Here is a 6,958-nt window from a genome sequence, read left to right as displayed (position 1 = left end):
CACGTACATCATTGTAAGTATCATATTTAGCACATCTTATCTTCTTTGGAAAATGACTTTCCTATCAATTAGTATTGTGACATGAAATGAAAGAAAAAACTATATTATAAAAGTATGTAATATTTTAATAGCATATTGTGGTATAATTTTTTCAGAGGATAAATGAAAGTAGAGACATTTATGTATATACATAGTTGAAATTACTTAGGATATATGCGTAAATATCTGAAAAATGTGAGTAGTTCTCTTTAATAGTGTTATTGTTGTGCTTTTTGTCTCGCTAAACCACTTCGAAATTTAACTGCTATTCATTCTATTTTATCTTACTACCTAATCTAATTATTCCAAAAGAAGAAAAAACCTTGAAGTGTTAACTTTGTCCACTTATTTATTATTGAACAAAATATTCATCGAATCGTTAGAATCACGATTACTTGGTATAAACATATATGTTTGTTTGATATAAAAAGATGTTACTTGTGTGCAATTAATTGTCAAATCTATATCTATTTATATCTTTCTATATCTATTTATCTATTTATGGTCTATTATTTCTCTAATATTTAAGAATACTTATTTAATTAATTTTCTACTATTTAGAAATAATCATTTAATTATCTCCTAATATTTAGAATTTTGATTTTTCAATTCCCTTTCGGTTCTTTAGAATTTGAAGCACTTTCAGTTTGTACTAGGACTTGGGTAGGTGGGGCTGGGTTTCATGTCCTTGGCAGGCTCGACCATCGGAGATTTGTTCATTGCGAACGTTTTCTTCTCGATGTGGACCAAGCTCCGGCTTCTTTTTTAGCTTTGGCTCGGAAGAGGTCGGCCTTTGAGCCCGTATTGGAAGGGAATCTTATTTTTTCTTTTTTATTATAAAAGAAACCCCAAGAGTTACGTCTTATTCCCGAGGAGATGTTTGATCTCCCTAGTCCAAGGACTTCTTGTAAGGGCCCCTTATTTACGTAATGAGTAAGGTGTTGAAGGATAGCTTAGGTACTACAGTTGGTTTGGAATTAGACTAACTTAATATCAAATATCAGAGACAACACATATCCAAGTCTAAGACTTGAGTGATAATGCTAGAGAACGTATCCTTCTTGGCAATGCAAACAACCTTTGCCAAGGTTCCGAAGGAAAGATAGATCTGAACTAACACAATCACTATAATCATCCCTCTTGTATGTATATAAGTTTTTCGATGAAAAGAGGGGATTATGACCCTAGGAGCGTGTCAGAAAGATGGGTTCGCGATCGAAGTGAGTAATGGTTAAATTCTCTACCACAAGTCCTCTGAAGCGAAGATGCACACTGCTTTAAATAGAAAGTACAATGCAACATTTTCGAACGTCAGGCCGGATAATATTACTAATTTCGTCAGATCGAACGGTTACCATGATTCTTTCTTTATGATCCACTATCGGTTGTAGTCTTCTTGACATATCAAGTCAAGAGGGCGAGGCTCCTAGCAATGGGGGGAAAGGGGAGTGGGTAAGTGGGCTCCTTTCACTTGACTGGTTAGTTAGGAGTGATCTTTTTTCGCACATCTCCACTCTTTTTCTCTTTCAAAATAGGAGGATTGGCATTTGGCCAAGATGTGATCTATCTTTGTTCATACATAGTCTTCTCTGATACGAAATGGGCCACTTCAAATATGTAATCAGATATAATTTGAAGGATCTTGTAGGTTCATTGATCAAGGTTTGACGAAAGAACTTTATAAGTTTCCAAACATTGAAGATACAGATCAATAAATTAAATTTTAATTATTTGTGGAAATATATCAATTGGTCGAACCATTGATAAAGGAAAGAGATGTTGTGTATGAACCACTCACATATTCTTTTTAATTATACGTATCCGCGAGATTAATTTGGAAAACACTAGGGAGGTGAAAAACTCACGTACGGTTCTGTAATAGTGACGGGTACAGTGATATTATCATCGATTATGATTATTTAACAGTTCAAATACAGTTGATAATAGTGGAAACACAGTCAAAATATGATTTTTGGGAATAGAATTTGTGGCGTCAACGCATCGGATTTATCATTTTTTTAATTTTTTCTCTAGCTGAGTGTGAAAGATTACTACCCTTTTTAATTTAATTTAATTTAATTACACGTCATAAATCTATACAACAAGAATTATAATTATTGACCAAAATTCTTATATTCAAATTGTTTCTCAATCCTTTACTTGACCCTCAAAACTCACTATGGAGTTGTAACCGAAGCAGATCAAGAGAAGAGACAATGCCCAGATGACAGATTTGACCCAATGTCAATCAGGCCAAAGACTCAGAATGAGACGAGACAGGGATCCAAAATGACTTCATTGACTGATCACCGAGCAAGAAAGACAAGCCGATGTGCACTATAATGAGTTCAAATGCTTTCCTTTCTCCATATCTCCTACCCTCTGAACTTCCTGAATTGAGCTGGTCCAAAGTGTTTCCGGCAAAACTAGGAACGTGCATCAAACCTTTCGGCACCGTGTTAACCATATAAAAGAGACGATTCGTTTTATTCCCTCGGTTATATTTGACTAAAACCTATAGGATATCCCAAAGTGGGCATTCGGGCTCATCCCACCCTTCACTGTCGCAGTCCTCTTAGCCATAGAGTTTTCTTGCTCGCTTATAACTCCTCTGTTGGCATTGGTTCATTCTCGATATGGCTACTGAGGATTTGATTCAATACAGCGGATGAGGAAAATCCAGCGAGCTTAGACAAGATAGAAGGTAAGGAAAATAGAAGGTGAGTTGCGAGGGAGAAATCCAATAGCCTACACACTTCGTTGACTTTTATTCCAGTAATATTTAGGAGTATTAAATTTCACTTCTTAGGTTTAGGATATTTATTCTTAGTTAATAAAGTTTTGACAAACTAATTCATACTAGGAATTAAAAGCACGAACGCATAAAATTTTGAGAAATTAATTCAATCTAAGTCTTGTTAGTTAAACATTATTTTCCCTATGTTATATAATTAATAATAATACTAAGAGTCTGTTTGGAAAGCAACTTAGGAATATAATTGAGTGTAATTGGATGTAATTACACAGTTTGACATGTTTGTCCGGCCAAGTAATTATTTGGTCAGCATTAAATTGGGTGTAATTGGAGAGGTGTAATTACACTTTCCAATTTTCAAGGGGATGTGAGAATTGGTGGTAATTACACTATGTAGTTACAAGGTTACTTTTTGATTTCTTTCTTTTTTGCTTTTATTTTAATTTATTTTCTTCGTAACTTTTTATTCCATTAGTTTAATTTCTTTTTATTTTATTTTTTCTTTTTAATTTTAAAATATATTTTTCTTTGTACATTATTTGTCTTTTATTTTTCTACCTTTACTTCTTGTGATTCCATATAATTGATCGTATATTTTAATTCTTATTTGTCTTATTTTCTTCATTTAGCGTGATTGTGTAAGTATTCTAGTTTTTTAAACTACACCTTCTAATATTAGAAATAATGAGTCATTAACAAACTTGGCATATAATGAGTAATGTCATTAAAGGAGAATTTTGTTGTTGAATGAGGTTATAAACTTAGAATGTTTTCTAATCTTAAGTTGTATTGGAACTTATTTTTTTATGTTGGAATTTGACATATGTTAATTTATTTTTTTTGGATTTTGAAATTGTGTTATATTTTTTATTCTAATTTACATGTTTTAGTAGTATTGATTTGTTATTTCACATTGCATGTTGTTCATTATTTAGTTAGAATTAATAGATTAATTTTATCAAATATTTGAATAATGTTATGACGTTATATTTATAAATATTAACTTATTTTATCAAACATGCATTCCCTGATGTTCTTATAAAATGTATGTTTTTAGTTTTTTTAATTAATTAAATTAAATATTATTAGTTTAGAAAATATATATCAATTATTTTTACAATATTAGCTATAAATATATGATTACTAATTAATTTATATTTAAGAAAAAATATGCATCTTAAATACCAAATCTAATAGCATTTATATGCATATATTTATTATATTAACTTTTAAGTTTTGATAATTACTTCATTTAAGATTTAATTTAATCGTGTAAATTAAATACAATTGTGCAACCAAACAGTATGCTTGTAATTACATTGTGATTACGTTATGACAAACAAACAGGTAATTACTATATTGTGTAATTTACTACCCTAGTATTTATACCAATTTCAATTACCGGGTTGCTTTCCAAACAGACCCTAATATTTAGAACTTTGGAATTAATTAAAAATTTGGCTATTCTATATTCTTTTATTTGAATTATATGAAGCACACAATATTTTACTTATATTCCTATTAGAAATTCAAAATTGTGTACTCTTGTGTCAATCACGAAAGAAGAATACGTAGTTTTTTTTTTTTGGCCATAAAAAAAAATCTGTAATTCAATAGAAGAACTCTAATTTAGATTTACTGCAAAATGTTGAAAAGCCCTAGCTAGCACTTTAGTCGCATCAAATATGTAACCGAGGAAGAGGAATGTATATGGGGGAAGAGGGAGGGCACCGAGCTGGGTAGGAGATAAATAAGGGGTATTATCACTTTTAATCCGCGCCAGAAAATTATTTACATCCGGTAATCGAAAAAGTATATAAAATTTATATCATTTTTGTATATAACATCCATAATGTATATATATACACAAAAAAAATATACAAATTTTATACATTTTTTCGGCTATTATTTTTACAGCGGCTATATAGTGCAATTTTTCCGATAAATAAAACACAAAAGGCAGGGGATCTAAGTTTGGATAGGAAGTTTGAAAGGCGGTCAGCCTAGGTTGTTGTAGCTCTATCGTCGAGTTGTATGTCAATTAAATCATATATTACGTGTATTTATGTTGTCAATTTTGCATTATTGCCTTGGGGTCATTTACTTAAACTTTTTTTTAATTGATGTAGACTGCATAGCATTATGATTAGGTAATATGTTTGATTCTATTTTCAATTATACTGACATATTTTTTTGATAATTTGATACATATGTTGTGTTGTGAGTTGGACTGTTTGTTTGAATAAGTAAATGATGAGCCACAATTTAAAAATCTGTAGCAGTATTCTGAATGAAGACATTCAACTTTGTTTGTGAACCTTTCTTTATGAATCTAATTAGCATGGTTGATTTCGGCATCGGCCGATCAACAAAAATAATATAAGTCCGTTAGGTGTTGCTTTGTGCTCACTAGTGTCTGACAAGAGATTATCTAAAAGTTTTTATGACTTTGATCTACTGATATAATGCCTTTGTATCTTGATTAGCATTGCTGGTTTATAATTATTGAGCGCATATTAAATTTGTTGACAAGCATCATATATGGGTTGCATATTTTTGGACAGCAAATAAGAATTTACGACATATGTGTTTCATACCTCTTTTATTATTTTATATTCTTTGATTTCTATGACAATTATAAAAGTGAAACGCTCAAAATAAAAAGCTAAAATGCCAAAATGTTCATGTACAGATGAATGATCTTTTCACCTTTCATGCAAACACTATTCCTAATGTTTTTATACAATGTATCATACTATCATGTACTGAAATGGTGAAATGGTTCGAGGCTGAGATTGTTTGAGCAAGTGAAAAGGAGAGACATAGATGTTTTCAGTCAGGAGGTGTGTGAGATTGTTCATGGCGGGTCTCAGAAAGGGAAAGCGTTGGCCTAAGAAGTATTGGGGAGAGGTAATTAGGCAGGACATGTCAATGCTTCAGCTTACTGGGGTTATGACCCACGATAAGAAGGTGTGAATGTCGAGGATTAGGGCCGTAGGTTGACAGATAGTAGTGTGTTCCTCCTAGGCCGACTAGTAGTGCTAGGACTATTTTTGTAATTTGTATAAAAATTTTGATATGACAAGAGGGGTTGCTCTGATGGTAAGCAACCTCCACTTCCAACCAAGAGGTTGTGAGTTCGAGTCTCCCCAAGAGCAAGGTGGGAAGTTCTTGGAGGGAAGGATGTCGAGGGTCTATTTGGAAACAGCCTCTCTACCCCAGGGTAGGAGTAAGGTCTGCGTATACATTACCCTCCCCAGACCCCACTAAGTGGGATTATATTGGGTTGTTGTTGTTGTTGTTGTTGTATTATGCATGATGTGGCATTCACACTCGTTACCATGTTACATTGTTGCTAATATTCTTTGCTACTTGATTGCTTTATTTTCACTGTTTCTTGAGCCGAGGCTCTATCGAAAACAACCTCTCTATTTCTATGAGGTAGAGGTAAGGTCCGCGTACACACTACCCTTCTCATACCCCATTTATGAGATGATACTGGGTTTATTATTGTTGTTGTTATTGTTTTTGTATCATGTACTGAAACCAAAAGAAGAATGATTAGACCCTAAACATGATTATATTATTTTCAGGAACTTGTGATGCTTTGTTAATTTTTATTTCTATTTTAAAAAAGCAAACACATCTTTTAATATTATTATTTTAACTTTAAAAAGTTTGTTCTCGTTGATACAAAGTACACACGCAATACCTTAAGACTAATATATCGATAATTTTATAAGAGAATATCTTACAATTCACTCAAACTGCCTCTATTATGGTAATCTACTAGTATCAGAATCTTTACGTCACAAACTTTTAACCTAAAGTACTATTTTAGAAAGTCATTTCATAATTATAAGAGCCACTGTTCAAATAATAAATTTGTATTTAAAATACCCTCTTTTGTAGGCTAAATAGTAAAAAAAAGTTATTTGTAATTTTAGGGGACTGATATCTTCGACTCTTATTTTTTTAAAAATGTTTTAGAAATGTATCAATTGCTGAAACAATTTTGAAAAGTGATTATTTTAACAAATTAAATGTTACCCCCACTAGTATATATTATAGGACACGCATTTTTTGTTTACTTTGATGATCACATGATCATATACAACAACAACAACAACAACAACCCAGTATAATCCCATTTAGTGGGGTCTG

This window comes from Nicotiana tabacum, chromosome 18 (assembly GCF_000715075.1).
Source record: "Nicotiana tabacum cultivar K326 chromosome 18, ASM71507v2, whole genome shotgun sequence".
NCBI classification, from domain to species: Eukaryota; Viridiplantae; Streptophyta; class Magnoliopsida; order Solanales; family Solanaceae; genus Nicotiana; species Nicotiana tabacum.
The sequence above is the reverse complement of the archived record's forward strand: the minus strand, read 5'-3'. Positions refer to the sequence as shown.